This window comes from Salmo salar, chromosome ssa27 (genome assembly GCF_905237065.1).
Source record: "Salmo salar chromosome ssa27, Ssal_v3.1, whole genome shotgun sequence".
Lineage (NCBI taxonomy): Eukaryota > Metazoa > Chordata > Actinopteri > Salmoniformes > Salmonidae > Salmo > Salmo salar.
This window is the reverse complement of record NC_059468.1, coordinates 15,607,161-15,624,702: the sequence shown is the minus strand read 5'-3', so window position 1 is coordinate 15,624,702 and position 17,542 is coordinate 15,607,161. Positions and strand designations below refer to the sequence as shown.

At 41.8% G+C, this 17,542-nt stretch overlaps 1 pseudogene; it reads right to left on the bottom strand.

Annotated features, from left to right (window-relative positions):
- LOC106588550 (rho guanine nucleotide exchange factor 2-like) overlaps nt 1–17,542 on the bottom strand; it is a 100,254-nt pseudogene that overhangs the window by 11,105 nt on the left and 71,607 nt on the right.

Genomic DNA, 17,542 nt, shown 5'->3' with positions numbered 1-17,542 from the left:
ACACTGGGAGACAATTTCACCTTTCAGCAGGACAATAACATAAAACACAAGGCCAAATATACACTGGAGTTGCTTACCAAGATGACATTGAATGTTTCTGTGTCGCCGAGTTACAGTTTCGACTTAAATATATCTTGCAAGTCTTGAAAATGGCTGTCTAGCAATGATCAACAACCAACTTGACAGAGCTTGAATAATTTTTTTAAGAATAATGTGCAAATATTGTACAATCCAGGTGTGCAAAGCACTTAAAAACGTACCCAAAAAAAGACACTTAGCTGTAATCGTTTCCAAAGGTGATTCTATTGACTCAGGGGTGTGAATACTTATGTAAATGAGATATTTCATTTTCAATAAATTAGCTAAACTTTGTCATTATGGGCAATTGTGTGGTGAGAAAAAAATGGGTGAGAAAAATGATCTATTTGATCTATTTTGAATTCAGGCTGTAACACAACAAAATGTAGAATAAGTCAAGGGGTATGAATACTTTCTGAAGGCATTTACTCAACTCAGATGATTGAGAGCATATTCCCATGATCAGATTCTCATCTACAACAATGACCTTGGTAAAAAAAAATCGATGCACCCCCTATAGTTAAGCTAAGTGCAACTACCCAGTGTCAGAGTTGGTGTCTCAACTTACTGTTGCGAGTTGGAATAGTAAAAAACACAAGGTGCAATTTAGAAATTTGGTTGTGCATCAGCAGTTTTTCTGTTGTCAGTCACTGATAGTCAGTCAATTAGCCCATGTCAGCTACATTTTTTTAGATTGCTAAGTTAGTTTAGCACCCAGCTATGTAAACTTGTTATCATGGTCGAATGGGCTGTGGGGCCCCCCATTGATTTTGTTAGTCAGTCTCACTCAGATATATTAAAAACTGCAAACATTTCTCCCACCCTATGGCAAAATGTATAGAAGTAGAAGTGCAGGAATAAGCTGTAAAACAGCCCATTTTCCTCCCGGCCCCATGGCAAAATGTGTCGAATTGCAGCAAATTAACTCAAATTTATTTCCATCTCCAAGGTCAAGAGGAGGGTCACTAAAATGTTTTGCTCACAATGTGTGTGGGGGGGGTGGATGTGGATACACAGACCCGCGAGCAACTGCAGCCCTTCATGATGAGATCAGATTTTTTTGTGGCCCCCCCCCACCCCCATCAAAGTTGCCCATACCTGCTCTGAGCCTGCAGTTCCCACACTGTCCATCATGGTGGCACTGTGGGCCTTCATGTCGCGGACCTGCCTCTCCAGCTGGGCGCGGGCCTTTTCGCTATCCCTCAGACGGCCCTCGGTACCCCGCAGCCTACTGAGCTCCTCCTGCAGGAGGCTGTGCTGCCTCTGGAGCAGGGCCAGCTCTCCGATGGCCGCCCCCGTGCTGGCCTCAGCCATGCCCGCGTCACGTGACAGGGAGCGCCAGACCCGTCCGGTGGGCGTGGTCGGGGCATCGACTGGTGGGCCTTCAGAGCGCAGGCAGAGCTCCAGGATGGAGTCCTGCTTGATCACGGTGCCCTGGGAGAAGGAGAATAAGTTAGAAGGGAATGGAGTGAGATATGAGGAGACTGATCTAGTGGTAGCATTGCTGACTCCATATCATTGGGGCGGCAGGGTAGGCTAGTGCTTAGAGCGTTGGACTAGTAACCAAAAGGTTGCACGATTGAATCCCTCGAGCTGACAAGAAAAAAAAAAATTGGTCGTTCTGCCCCTGAACAAGGCAGTTAACCCACTGTTCCTAGGCCGTCATTGAAAATAAGAATTTGTTTTTAATTGACTTGCTTAGTTAAATAAAGGTAAAATAAATTAAAAATGTGACGGGAGTATCTCCAGGCCATCAGACTGTTAAAGAGTCACCACTAGCTGGCCTCCGCCCAGTACCCTGCCCTGAACCTTAGTCACTGTTCTAGCCAGCTACCACCCAGTACTCTACCCTGCATATATATATATATATATATATATATATATATATATACTGTATTCTAGTCATGGCTCATCCTATAATTTCTTTATTTTCTTTTCTGGAATATATGTGTATAGTTTTTTTATTGCTAGGTATTACTGCGCTGTTGGAGCAGTAATTGCACCTGCAATAACAACCGCAAATCTGTGTACGCAACCAATAAACTTTTATTTTTGTTTGATCCACAGGAATGAAGGCACATAGAGGGCAAGCTATAGATAGGAATACATTTATAGATTTCACAATAGAAAATATTTGATCAACTGTGAGATCATGAAAGGAAAATAATACATTACTATTCAAGCTGATTAAAACAAGCAGAAGCCTAAGCAGGTCTACTGCAAAACTGTAACTGTATTTGACCCTATATGGGTCAAATACTCTCAACTACTTCAGCACATTAAAACCAATTAAATAGTCCCAAAAATTCAAACTCGGCTAAATAAAGAGCACCTCAAATACAGTCAAGTATTAGAAAATATTTGACAGTTGTATTCGACTCAGGTTGGGTACAATGAGATACATCCACTGACCTGGAGGGCATGAAGGTAGGCACTAAGGTTGACCAACCTCTGATACGCTTCCTGAAAAACATACACCATCAGTACATACAAGAAATATGTCAATGCCATTAAGAGCATATACAGTGCCTTCGGGAAGAATTCAGACCTCTTGACTTTTTCCACACTTTGTTACCTTACAGCCTTATTCTAAAATTGATTTATTTTTTTATCTACACACAATACCCCATAATGACAAAGCGATATACCTTATTTACATAAGTATTCAGACCCTTTGGTAAAATACTCGAAATTGAGCTCAGGTGCATCCTGTTTCCATTGATCATCCTTGAGATGTTTCTACAACTTGATTGGAGTCCACCTGTGGTAAATTCAATTGATTGAACATGATCTGGAAAGGCACACACCTGTCTATGTAAGGTCCCACTTTGACAGTGCATGTCAGAGCAAAATCCAAGCCATGAGGTCAAAGGAATTGTCCGTAGAGCTCCGAGACAGGATTGTGTCGAGGCACAGATCTGGGGAAGGGTACCAAAAAAATGTAAGCAGCATTGAAAATCCCCAAGAACACAGTGGCCTCCATCATTCCTCAACAGAAGAAGTTTGGAACCACCCAGATTCTTCCTAGAGCTGGCCACCTGGCCAAACTGAGCAATCGGGGGAGAAGGGGCCTTGGTCAGGGAGGTGACCATGAACCCAATGGTCACTCTGACAGAGTTCCAGAGTTCCTCTCTGGAGATGGGGGAACATTCCAGGACAACCATCATTGCACCACTCCACCAATCAGGCCTTTATGGTAAAGTGGCCAGACGGAAGCAAATCCTCAGTAAAAGGCACATGATAGGATGCTTGGAGTTTGCCAAAAGGCACCCAAAGACTCTCAGACCATGAGAAACATGATTCTCTGGTCTGATGATACCAACAGTGAACTTGGCCTAAATGCCAAGCGTCACGTCTAGAGGAAACCTGGCACCATCCCTACGGTGAAGCATGGTGGTAGCAGCATCATGCTGTGGGGATGTTTTTCAGCAGCAGGGACTGGGAGACTAGTCAGGATCGAGGCAAAGATGAACGGAGCAAAGTACAGAGAGATCCTTGTTGAAAACCTGCTCCAGAGTACTCAGGACCTCAGACTGGGGCGAAGGTTCACCTTCCAACAGGACAACAACTCTAAGCACACAGCCAAGTCTCTGAATGTCCTTGAGTGGCCCAGCCAGAGGCCGGATTTGAACCCGATCAAAAATCTCTGGAGAGACCTGAAAATAACTGTGCAGCAACGGTCCCCATCCTACCTGACAGAGCTTGAGAGGATCTGCAGAGGATCTGCAGAGAAGAATGGGAGAAGCTCTTCAAATACAGGTGTGCTGTAATCGCTGCCAAAGGTGCTTCAACAAAGTACAGAGTAAAGGATCTGAATATGCAAACATTTCTAAAAACCTGTTTTTGCTTTATCATTATGGGGTATCGTGTGTAAATTGATGAGGGGGGAAAAATGTAATACATTTTAGAATAAGGATGTAATGTAACAAAATGTGGGAAAAGTCAAGGGGTCTGAATACTATCCGAATGCACTGTACCAACACCTTGCTCTATCTCATAGGCTATACAGACAGGCACACGCAGACATCTACACAACACAGACACACAACCTCTCGCCATCTCTAGCCAAATATTTCAATGGGTTCTCTGTTAGCTAGTTAGACATGTATGGATAAAGTGACAGTAGTTCATTATGAGATAGTGTGCATTGACCACTGTACCTCAGTTGAGGGCCTATCTCCAGCCTGATTCCCATTCCGGTCCTGGGAAATTTGAAATATTATTATCTTAATCAACGCTTAAATGTCGAAACAAAATTTATTCACAAAGCAATATCAGATGAATTGGTATAAGAAAAATGTAATAAAAGAAACACCAATTAATGCCACAGAGCTAAACTGATAAGTGTTTCATGTAAAAATAATAATACTTTAAAGTTTGCAAAATATCTGAATGATCCTCATATCACTTTGTTTCTGTATATTGAGATTCAAAATGCCATTAAAATAAGCAAATTACTCACTGATTGACTGTAGTATAGCATTGCTTCATATCACATTAGAAATTCCATTCCTTTGGTGGAGGTGAAAAATGTTTGCTAACAAACTACTTTTCAACTTTTGCAATTTATGAATATTTCTCTAAGGAAACCAGTAGGGTTTTATTGTGAAACATCCCTATAATTATAATGACATTTCAGAATAGAGTTGTCAAACAGGCTTCAGAAAAGAATGGTGATTGGAAAAATGTATGTTGCCATGGATACTCCATGGCACTGTCTGAAACAGAGCTGTCAAGCTATAAAAACTCAGAGTGGAAGACTCATGAATAACTGACGCCTTCACTTGAAACTTCAAACATAAGGTCATATTCATTAAGTACCAAACAGAAATCAGACTGAAACAGGGAGGAACTACATGGACAATTGTTGTTTTCCATTGCAAATGCCCTAATGCAGTGGCTCACAAACCTTTTCACTCGGGCCAGGGCTCTAGACTAACTTTTTCAGTTGACAGCACCAGCACATGATTTGGTCGCACAAATGATGACCTGACCTGTGTTCCATAATGTACATGCATTCCATACAGAACCAGGCTAATGATGATCTTTTAAAGTAGCATGCCGTTGAGGGCTTGACATTCAGGCAAATTTGCCCGTGGCACACCAGTGCCAACTGAAAGCTACTGGCCCGAATGAAATGAATACTGGCCCGGGAAAGCAGATGATGCACACATCATTTACATTTTATATTTCATTTTCAGGCTGAGTAAGTAGTCTATAGCCTGTAATGACCTACCCTGCATTCACAAAATTACATTTTACATTGATTGTTTGGAGGAGAAAAAAATCGACCATTTGCGCAATCTCGAAAAGGGTGTTATTGTCAGCAATTTTGAACAGTCACTCTACAGTTATTGGACCCTATAAAATCAATTGTATCTTTTGGAAAATTCTGTTTTCCCGGTTAGATTTTTCCTGATTTTCATTCTCAAAATCATACTTATTTTTTAATAGAAACAATGCTTAAACCACATCAGGAGACCACTCTGGGAACAATTATACTTTGGACGGTGTAGTTGCTCTTTCATTGAATTGCACACCTAGCAAGAGACTTGTGTTTGGCTAGCTTTGTTTTTGTACTGTACAATGTACAGTGTAGGCTACATGTGATGGCAGAGTTTGCAAAACAAATGCCCAGCAATTGATACAAATCAGCATGATATATTTCTGCCAGGGTGTAGTTTCCCTTTAATTCAACTGTGCACCTATCAAGAGACCATTGTGTTTGGCTAGCGGTGTTTTTGTACTGTACAATGTATAGTGTAGTTTTGATGTGATGGCAGAGTTTGCAAAACAAATGCCCCACGATTGATACAAATCATCATGATATCATTCTGCCAGGTAGGTCTACTTTGCAGTCAAACTTTAATTGGAAAGTTTTTGGGGAAAACCTTAAGAAAGTTTAATTCAAACAGTGCATGATGACTGATTTGTGCATTGCAAAGATTCAACTAAGACTTCGGACCAAACCTTTTGAATACCTGGTCAGCATATCAATTGTTGCATACCGATTACTGGTTGAATAAATATTAATAAAAATAAAAGCTAATTGTGAACCAAAAAACTAACATGATCAGCTACATTTATTTCACTGGCACCAAAGTGACCAATAAAAAATTGGTGTCTCACTGCTAATTCAAAGGGTCCCCCGCACGTCATGTCTATTCCTATGGGCACAACCACAGTTCACGACACAAACTGTCCACACCCATCTTGTTAGCAGAGATAACAATTTGCAGGTTTAAAGTTTGTTTCCTGCAATTCTATACATTTTGCCATGCCTTATTTGTGTTTATATGATATCGGTTACTCAAACATTACAATAAAATCAATATGCTAAAAAACCTAGCCAAAAAAACGTTAGCTGACATGGACTAGTTGATCTGGACATTTCTGACAAGTTATAAATAGTATCTCTCTAATGTCTGCAATGACTGACTCCCTGCCCGCCCTGTCGACCCCTCCCACCCTTACATTTGGGAACCACTGCTCTAATGAACATGACCCAGCTTTAAGCGATCATAAGCCTATTTTAAAAATGACTAGAACTTCTAATCTATCTTCAATATTTGTTTATTTGGGTTGACCAGTATGTTGGCAGGGATGTTGTCTACACCCATTTTGTCTTATGACAGACCTGGGGCTGTTGCCACCAGACATAAATCAATCTTAGACTAAAAGAAGCTGGATGATGACATGACACTGTTAAATGGCCAGCTAACCATGAACTTCAGTCTGCAATGTTACTGGCAAAATTAACCTTCATAACTGGATTCATTTATCTCTGTGGTGCCACTCGTATGACTAATCAGGGCCATAACCTCATAAGCACTAAAATATCACTGTGGACATCCTCTTAAAATATCAACGATGGTACAAACCCCTATTTCTATTTAGGGCACCTCCAGAGTGTAATATGGAATTGAACCCTGCCAATAAAAAGTATATGGTAAATATTGTATAACAATCACTATCACAACTAATTTCCATTTGATCAGTTAGTTGAAGCATGGTGCTACCAACACAGGGGCTGTTGGTTTGAATCCTACTACACCGGCTCTGATGCTCGTCGGATGTGGCAGAGCTTGCAAACTATCACGGATCACAAATGGAAACCCAGGAGTGCGCTGTCCAGTGATGCAAGCTTACCAGACGAGCTAAATACCTTCTATGCTCGCTTCGAGGCTAGCAACCCAAACCATGCATGAGAGCACCAGCTGTCCCGGACGGCTGTGTGATCTCGCCCTCCGTAGCAGCGCGAGAGGACCCTGGGATCAAACACCTCCCTCTGCAACTGTATCCTGGACTTCCTGACGGGCCGCCCCCAGGTGGTGAGGGTAGGCAACAACACATCTGTCACGGTGACCCTCAACGCGGGGGCCCCTCAGGGGTGCGTGCTTAGTCCCCTCATGTACTCCCTGTTCACCTTCATCCAGAACTGCATGGCCGTGCACAACCTCAACATCATCATTAAGTCTGCCAACACGATGGTAGTACGCCTGATCACCTGGCAGTGTGGTTCCAGGAAAACAACCTCTCCCTCAGTGTCAGCAAGACAAAGGAGCTGATCGTGGACTACAGAAAACGGAGGGGCGAGCACTCCCCCATCCACATCAACGGAGCTGTAGTGGAGCAGGTTGAGAGCTTCAAGTTCCTCGGTATCCACATCACTACGGAATTGTCATCACACACCAACACAGACGTGAAGAGGGTACAACGACGTCTCTTGAAAAGAGTCGGCATGGGCCCTCAAAAAGTTCTACAGCTGCACCATTGAGAGCATCTTGACTGTCTGCTGCTTGGCATCCCACTTCAAGGCCAAAGGGTAGTGCGTAAGGCCCAGTACATCACTGGGGCCGAGCTCCCTGCCATCCAGGATCTCTATACTAGGCGGTGTCAGAGGAAGGCCCAAAACTGTCAAAGACTCCAGCCATAGACAGTTCTCTCTGCTACTGCACGACATGCAGTACCGATGTCTGGAACCAACAGGACCCTGAACAGCTTCTACCCTTAAGCCATAAGACTGCTAAATAGTTAACCAATAGCTACCCAGGCATTGATCGTTTTTGCATGAACTCTTTTGACTCATCACATACTCTGCTGTTACTGTTTATCTATCCTGTTGCCTAGTTACTTTATCCCTACCTACATGTACAGTACCAGTCAAAAGTTTGGACACACCTACTCATTCAAGGGTTTTTCTTTATTTTTACTATTTTCTACATTGTATAATAATAGCGAAGACATCAAAACTATGAAATAACACATATGGAATCATGTAGTAACCAGAAAAGTGTTAAAAAAATATACTCTATATTTTAGATTCTTCAAAGTAGCAAGCTTTGCCTTGATGACAGCTTTGCACACTCTTGGCATTCTTTCAACCAGCTTCACCTGGAATGCTTTTCCAACAGTCTTAAAGAAGTTCCCACATATGCTGAGCACTTGTTGGTTGCTTTCCTTCACTCTGCAGTTCAACTCATCCCAAACCATCTCAATTGGGTTGAGGTCGGGTGATTGTGGAGGCCAGGTCATCTGATGCAGCAAACCATCACTCTCCTTCTTGGTCAAACAGCCCTTACACAGCCTGGAGGTGTGTTGGGTCATTTTCCTGTTGAAAAACAAATGATAGTCCCACTAAGCGCAAACCAGATGGGATGGCGTATCGCTGCAGAATGCTGTGGTAAACATGCTGGTTAAGTGTGCCTTGAATTCTATAAATCACAGACAGTGTCACCAGCAAAGCACCCCAACACCATCATACCACCTCCTCCATGCTACACGGTGGGAACCACACATCAGAGATCATCCGTTCACCTGCTCTGCATCTCACAAAGACATGGGGGTTGGAACCAAAAATCAGTCATCAGACCAAAGGACAATATTTACACCGGTCTAATGTCCATTGCTCGTGTTTCTTAGCCCAAGCAAGTCTCTTCTTCTTATTGGTGTCCTTTAGTAGTGGTTTCTTTGCAGCAATTCGACCATGAAGGCCAGATTCACGCAGTCTCCTCTGAACAGTTGATGTTGAGATGTGTCTGTTACTTGAACTATGTGAAGCATTTATTTGGGCTGCAATCTGAGGTGCAGTTAACTCTAATGAACTTATCCTCTGCAGCAGAGGTAACTCTGGGTCTTCCTTTCCTGTGTCCTCATGCGAGCAAGTTTCATCATAGCGACTGCACTTGAAGAAACTTTGAAAGTTCATGTCTTAAAGCAATGATGGACTGTTGTTTCTCTTTGCTTATTTGAGCGGTTCTTGCCATATTATGGACTTGGTCTTTTAGCAAATAGGGCTATCCTCTGTATACCACTCCTATGTTGTCACAACACAACTGATTGGCTCAAATGCATTAAGGAAAGAAATTCCACAAATTAACTTTTAACAAGGCACACCTGTTAATTGAAATGCATTCCAGGTGACGACCTCATGAAGCTGGTTAAGAGAATGCCAAGAGTTTGCAAAGCTGTCATCAAGGCAAAGGGTGGCTACTTTGAAGAATCTCAAATATAAAATATATTTAGATTTGTTTAACACTTTTTTGGTTACTACATGATTTCATATGTGTTATTTCATAGTTTTGATGTCTTCACTATTAATCTACAATGTAGAAAATAGTAAAAAATAAAGAAAAACCCTGGAATGAGTAGGTGTGTCCAAACCTTTGACTGGTACTGTACATATCTACCTCAATTACCTCATACCCCTGCACATCGACTCGGTACTGGTATATATCATTACTCATTGTGTATTTATTCCTCGTGTTATAATTGTTCTATTATTTCAATGTTTTTCTCTCTGTACAGTTGGAAAGGGCCCATAAGTAAGCATTTCACTCTTAGTCTACACCTTGATTTGATTCCCTTACATGAACCATGCTCACAATGAGCAATCTTGCCGGCGTCCTGAAGACTTCTGTTATCTTCCCGAGCTAAGGACTTGGCTTTACTGTAGCTCAGCGCATGACTTTAGCTTGGCTTTGTGGCGCATTGGAGACCTTGGTTCTAAGCCTGGTCGACCACAGTAAATTACCATATTATTATTATTATTATTATTATTATTAGGACCTCACCTTTGCTGCTGGGGACCTGTGCGTTCCATTGACAACCACCTCCTGACCATCTACAAACAAACACAACGGTCACTCAATGATCATTAGTCACAGTGCTATGGAGTCTAGAATACTATACAACTTGTCAATCAATGGCACAAAGGAGTCACTCACTGATCACTAGCGCCCCTGTGTGGTTCGGGTGACCGTTGAAACTGCAGGGCAGAGGCATTTCAAAGGTGGAGCCCAGTAGTAGCTCACTCAGCCTATCCACTGGGAGACACAAAGACAGACAACACATCATCAGTGCCTTAACAAAATGTATGGTGCATTCATTTTAACTCACCTACGACACAGCGTGGGTTGAGCTTTTACATTTTAGACCATTCCATTGGTCGTAAAGTGAACTCTACGCCCACCCGGGGCACCGCCCATAAGGAAAAGATATAGAAAGATGTTCTACCTGGAACTTCTAAGTAATACATATGGCAGCAAATACACAAACAAGATTAATTAAAAAAAACCATGAACATTTAAATAAGAATCTTGTAAGGCAGAAGAAGATTATTTGTACAATAATATAACAAATAATATAAGTATCTGGTAATATATTTATATCTCAACAATCATTCTCTTGATAGCACATTGGTAGTAGTCAGTGACAAATATCAAAGCTAAGCAGGGCTGGCCTTGGTTAAAATCCTGGATTGGAGAGTAAAGGGATATCTTTAGATAAATCAACTGTCCAGTAGGAGGTGCTGCCCAGCCTATTGTTTTCTTACCATGGAAACTCATTCTTGAAAATGTATCTACAAATATTGTATTTTTCTGATAGTAATTGCCATGGTTTTTATATGTTAACTTATAGAACAAAATTGAAACCTATAAGGAGAGCATTTATTTTGTAGAGGTTACATTATCAGACATACACTTTTCTTATAACATTAATTGATGACTCATACTGTTAAATTCATTTATTTTGTCTCAAATATGTCGTACCATTTCTATGTGGGAAAATGACCACCATCATGTATTCGGCTGGGGGTCCACACGGAGAGGTTTGAGAATCATTGACATAAGTCGGAAGTCAGAAGTTTACATACACCTTAGCCAAATACATTTAAACTCAGTTTTTCACAATTCCTGACATTCCTCGTAAAATTCCCTGTCTTAGGTCAGTTAGGATCACCACTTTATTTTAAGAATATGAAATGTCAGAATAAAAGTAGAGAGAATGATTTATTGCAGCTTTAATTTTTTTCCATCACAGTCCCAGTGGGTCAGAAGTTTACATACACTCAATTAGTATTTGGGTACATTGCCTTTACATTTTTTAACTTGGGTCAAACGTTTCTGGTAGCCTTCCACAAGCTTCCCACAATAAGTTGGGTGAATTTTGACCCATTCCTCCTGACAGGGCTGGTGTAACTGAGTCAGGTTTGTAGGCTTCCTTGCTCGCACACGCCTTTTCAGTTCTGCCCACACATTTTCTATAGGATTGAGGTCAGGGCTTTGTGATGGCCACTCCAATACCTTGACTTTGTTGTCCTTAAGCCATTTTCCCACAACTTTGGAAGTATGCATGTGGTCATTGTCCATTTGGAAGACCCATTTGCAACCAAGCTTTAACTTCCTGACTGATGTCTTGAGATGTTGCTTCAATATATACACATTATTTTCCTTCCAGCATGATGCCATCTATTTTGTGAAGTGCACCAGTCCCTCCTGCAGCAAAGCACCCCCACAACATGATGCACCCACCCCCGTGCTTCACGGTTGGGATGGTGTTCTTCGGCTTGCAAGCCTCCCCCTTTTTCCTCCAAACATAACGATGGTCATTATGGCCAAACAGTTCTATTTTTGTTTCATCAGACCAGAGGACATTTCTCCAAAAAGTACAATCTTTTTCCCCATGTGCAGTTGCAAACCGTAGTTTGGCTTTTTTAATGGCGGTTTTGGACCAGTGGCTTCTTCCTTGCTGAGCGGCCTTTCAGGTTATCTCGTCATAGGACTTGTTTTACTGTGGATATAAATAATTTTGTACCTGTATCCTCCACCATCTTCACAAGGTCCTTTTCTGTTGTTCTGGGATTGATTTGCACTTTTCGCACCAAAGTACGTTTATCTCTAGGACACAGAACGCGTCTCCTTCCTGAGCGGTATGATGGCTGCGTGGTGTTTATACTTGCGTACTATTGTTTGTACAGATGAACGTAGTACCGTCAGGCATTTGGAAATTGCTCCAAATGATGAAGCAGACTTGTGGAGGTCTACAATTATTTCTCTGCGCTCTTGGCTGATTTCTTTTGATTTTCCCATGATGTCAAGCAAAGAGGCACTGAGTTGACAGTAGGCCTTGAAATACATCCACAGGTACACCTCCAATTGACTCAAATTATGTCAATTAGCCTATCAGAAGCTTCTAAAGCCATGACATAATTTTCTGGAATTTTCCAAGCTGTTTAAAGGCACAGTCAACTTAGTGTATGTAAACTTCTGACCCACTGGAATTGTGATATCGTGAATTATAAGTGAAATAATCTATCTGTAAACAATTGTTGGAAAAATGACTTGTGTCATGCACAAAGTAGATGTCCTAACCGACTTGCCAAAACTATAGTTAACAAGACATTTGTGGAGTGGTTGAAAAACGAGTTTTAATGAGTCCAAACTAAGTTTATGTAAACTTTCGACTACAGCTGTACACCACTGACATATAAGGTAAAACATAACATTTTACCAGATACTTATTAGATTATTTGTGAAAAAAAATGTTTTAAGTAATCTTCTCCTGCCATACAAGATTCTTATGTGATTTGTATGATTGTTTTCCACATGGGCGGGAAAGCTAAAACAAATGTACGCTGTCAGAATCCAGACTCAATGGAAAGAAAGCACCCCATGACATTTCACATGCATTTAGCACTTTCTATGGCATAGTGCTCAAGGAATGGCATTCCATGAGAGAAACATTAGCCTAGGGGTTGACAGCCACTTCAAATTTACCATTGGATATTCATAAACATACACATGATACCCATTGAAGACATTGCCATCTTCACTGTATATAGGGAGGGAACTGGACAACTGTACACGTCAATCAATGTCTCGGTGATGATGAGTTGATAGTTTGCCGTTTGTGTAAATGTAGCTCGAAGGCTTTGAAAAATAAGTTCTAATCTATAATTGTACAGACAGTACACAATTAAAATGTCTCTTTGACTGTTCCATGAAGGAAACTTTGAAGTCAGTCGTCTAAAATGTATGGCATGTTTGGCAACTTCACCACCACCTGGCAGCCATTTTGTGGCAACACATTGCACATGCATCCGTAGAATAGTGAGTAAAGGAATAGCGACAGTTGATGCTTAGACTAAGTGCATTGCCAAGTACAACTGAAAACATGCCAAGGCATTTCATAGCTGCCATAATTCATCTTTGAAGTATCGTTGCAGTCAGTTAAGTGGAAGCACAGTAGCAGTTGCGTTTCTGCATTCAAACAGGCTATTTGCACTTCTCCATCTTTATCTCCTGTCTGCTTATTTTCCTCTCTAGTCTGGCTCTCCTCTCTGTTTCAACATCTCCCTATACCGCTCTCCCTCTTATCACCCTCTTTATATTTTCCTGTTTCTCCTCTCTTCCAGTCTAACCTGCTCTAAATCTGCTTAAAGGCCCAGTGCACTCAAAATTCTGTTTTTTCTGTGTTCTGTATCATATTGTACAACAGCTGATGAAACTAAAACTGTAAAAGTGTGAACAAATTTGATCAGTGTTATTTCTTGATAGTTGCTAGTTGAAAATACAATTTACATCAGGTTTTGCATGGGTGGAGTTGTGGCTTGCCTGGTAACATCACCAGGCGATATAAGTTAAGATAACAATAACAAAGAGAGTTCCAAACCTCTCTGCCAACAGCTAGTCTTCAGGTTCATATGCTTCCTATTTGGACCCTCCAATTAGGTAGATCTGCAGACCACTCCCAGACAGTCCTAGCAAAACTTTTGCTTGATAATTAGTTATTGTTTCTAAAAAGCAACTTTTGTTTTTATAGAAAACTGTTAGGTAGAAAATTGTTACCCAGAAATTATTTGAAATTGAGACCAAAAACTGCTACACCGGTCCTTTAACAACTCTCTTGCGCTCTTCCACTCTTGCTCTCCCTTGCCCTAACTCTATATCACCCCCCCTCCCTCCCTCACTCTGCTCCCACCCCCCCTCCTTGCCCCCCACTCCCTCCACCAACCCCTCACCCTCTGCGATGGCATCAGTGAGCAATCTCTCGCCGAGTGGCGCATGGGGCGTGTCGGCCCGGAACAGGTTCCGGGAGTTGGGGCCCCCCGGCAGCATGACCTCCTGACCCCCCCGTCACCTCAGCCAGGTCTGAGAACAAGGTGACCCGCTCCTGGAGCAGCTCCAGCACCTCCCGGTCCTTCTGCTGGATGTCCGCTGGAAGGAGAGATGAAAGAGGAAGATGGGAGGATAGGGAAGGGTGGGGGGATGGAGGGGGGGAAGAAAGAAAGAGATGGAGTAGGGAGAAAGAAGGAAAGAGTCGAGAGAAAGCGGGAAGGAAAGGGAGAAAGAGAGGGGGAGGGAAAAAGGAGGGGGAGAGAGGGAAAGACTGACTTGATGCTCTTCCTAAAGACCTCTGACTTAACAGTGGGGGCAATCATATTCACACATTGTTCAGTTGGATGTAGGCTATAAGTGAGAGATCGAGAAAAGGAAGAATGGAGATAGAAAAGAGGGAGAGACAAAGAAACAAATGAAGAAGTGCAGGAATAGAAGGTACAAGTGAGCAAGAAAGATGAGAGTCCAAGAGAGTGAAATTGAGAGACAGAAAAACTGTGATGGAAAGATAGAGTTTGACGAGCTCCTCCACTGGGATTGAGTAGGAGGCAGGCTTCACACTTGTCCTCCTACACACAGAGTGAGAATTGCACGTTGTACTGTAGGCACCATGTAGAGAGGGAGAGATAGAGGGGGGTGAAGAGGAAAGGGAGAGAGAGAAAGGGAGAGGTGGAGAGAGCGAGAGATAAGAGAGCTTGAAAGGGAGACGTGTAGATAGAGAAAGGAAGGAATGGAGATAGTCAAAGGGGTTGATAGAGAAAGAACAATGGAGAGAGGTAGAAAGGAAGACAGATAGACAGAGGGTCATGTAGAGACGAAGTGAAACAGAGTTCTTATGTGCAAACAAGTGTGTTTATACCTACATCAGATCGAATCAAAGTGTATTGGCCACGTACACAGATTTGCAGGTGTTATAAGAGGTAGAGCAAAACGCTTATGTTACTAGTTCCAACAGTGCAGTAGAATACAACACAAATACACAAATAATACAAAATATAAACAAGAAATCAAGAAATTATCCAGAATATGAAACAAAGGGTTCAGGTCTGGGAAGTCGAATTTGTGGTGATTTTTATAGATTTCTAATGTCCAGAAGTTCTTATTGGAAATTATACCATAAACGTCCTGAGCAAATAAAGTAAGAAATAGGGCCGCCGTATATGTCGGCGCAATCTTGCCATCCCTACGTTACATATAGATCTGTATGAGTGTGTGTTCATTGCTGACCTTTCAGTCGTCTCAGAAGGGCCTTGTCTTCAGTCTCTATGAGTGGGAACTCTTCCCTGGAAGGACAACTGCAGAGAGAAAAGACAGTGAGTATATGAGCAGTTTGTGTGTGTCTCTGTGTGTGTATGTGTGTTTATGTATATACCTGCTGACAGTGTGCTGTATGATGCGTATCCAGGTGTTCTTGTCATCTTTTGAGGCAGCATGGACCTCGTACATCTCCGGAGGGGAGGAGTCACTGATGAGGAAGAGCCCTCGCTCCTGATTGGCTATCTCCCTAATCATGAGGTTCTGCAGGGAGAGGACCGGAGACTTGTCCTGAAAAGAGAAAGAGGGAGGGAAAGAAGGGGAGTTGCTATATTCCCTGACCTTCCATATATTATATTCAATGGTGACGAAACAAGTCTCTCCATATTCAAGTGTTTTTTGTTTGGTGTGTGTGTGTGTGTGTGTGTGTGTGTGTGTGTGTGCTTACTAGACAAGGGAAGATGAACCTCTGGTCTTTTTCCTGTAGGAACACTAGGATGTCTGTCATCAGCAGGACCTGCACATCTAAACACACACACACACACACACACACGCATGCGCGCACACACACACAAAAGAAAAACTTCCTTTAAAACATGAGTAAGCAACACGTTTTGAGGATAGTTCCATCCCCTACAGTGCCTTCAGAAAGTATTCACAACCCTTGACTTTTTTCCAATTTTGTTGTGTTATAGCCTGAATTTAAAATGGATTAAATTGAGATATTTTGTCACTGGCCTACACACAATAAATACCCCATTATGTCAAAGTGGAATTATGTTTTTCCAAAGAAAAAGGAAAAGCTGAAATGTCTTGAGTCAATAAGTATTCAACCCCTTTGTTATGGCAAGCCTAAATAAGTTCAGGAGTAAACATTTGCTTAACAATTCACGTAATAAATTGCATGGACTCACTCTGTGTACAATAATAGTGTTTAACATGTTTGAGTGACTACCCCACACATACAATTATCTCTAAGGTCCCTAAGTCAAGCAGTTAATTTCAAGTACAGATTCAACCAAAAATACCAGGGAGGTTTTCCAATGACTCGCAAAGAAGGGCACCTATTGGTAGATGGGGAAAAAAAAGAAAAAGAAAAAGCAGACACTGAATTTCCCTTTGAGCATGGTGAATTTAGTAATTAGACTTTGGATGGTGTATCAATACACCCAGTCACTATAAAGATACAGGCGTCCTTCCTAACTCAGTTGCCGGAGACGAAGGAAACCACTCAGGGACTTCACCATGAGGCCAATGGTTTAAACAGCTACACAGTTACAGAGTATAATGGCTGTGATAGGAGAAAACTGAGGATGGATCAACAACATTGTAGTTACTCCACAATACTAACCTAATTGACAGAGTGAAAAGAAAGAAGCCTGTACATAATAAAAAATATAGCAAAACATGCATCTAGTTTGCAACAAGGCACTAAAGTAATACTGCAACAAATGTGGAAAAGAAATGAACTTTTTGTCCTGAATACAAAGTGTTATGTTTGAGGCAAATCCAATACAACACATTACTGAGCACCACTCTCCATATTTTCAAGCATAGTGGTGGCTGCATCATGTTACGGGTATGCTTGTAATCATTAAGACTGGAGAGTTTTTCAGGATAAAAATGAAACAACGGAGCTGAGCACTGGCAAAATCATGGAGGAAAACCTGGTTCAGTCTGGGAGATGAATTTACCTTTCAGCAGGACAATAACCTAAAACACAAGGCCAAATCTTCACTGGAGTTGCTTACCAAGAAGACAGTGAATGTTCTGAGTTACAGTTTTGACTTAAATCTACTTGAAAATATATG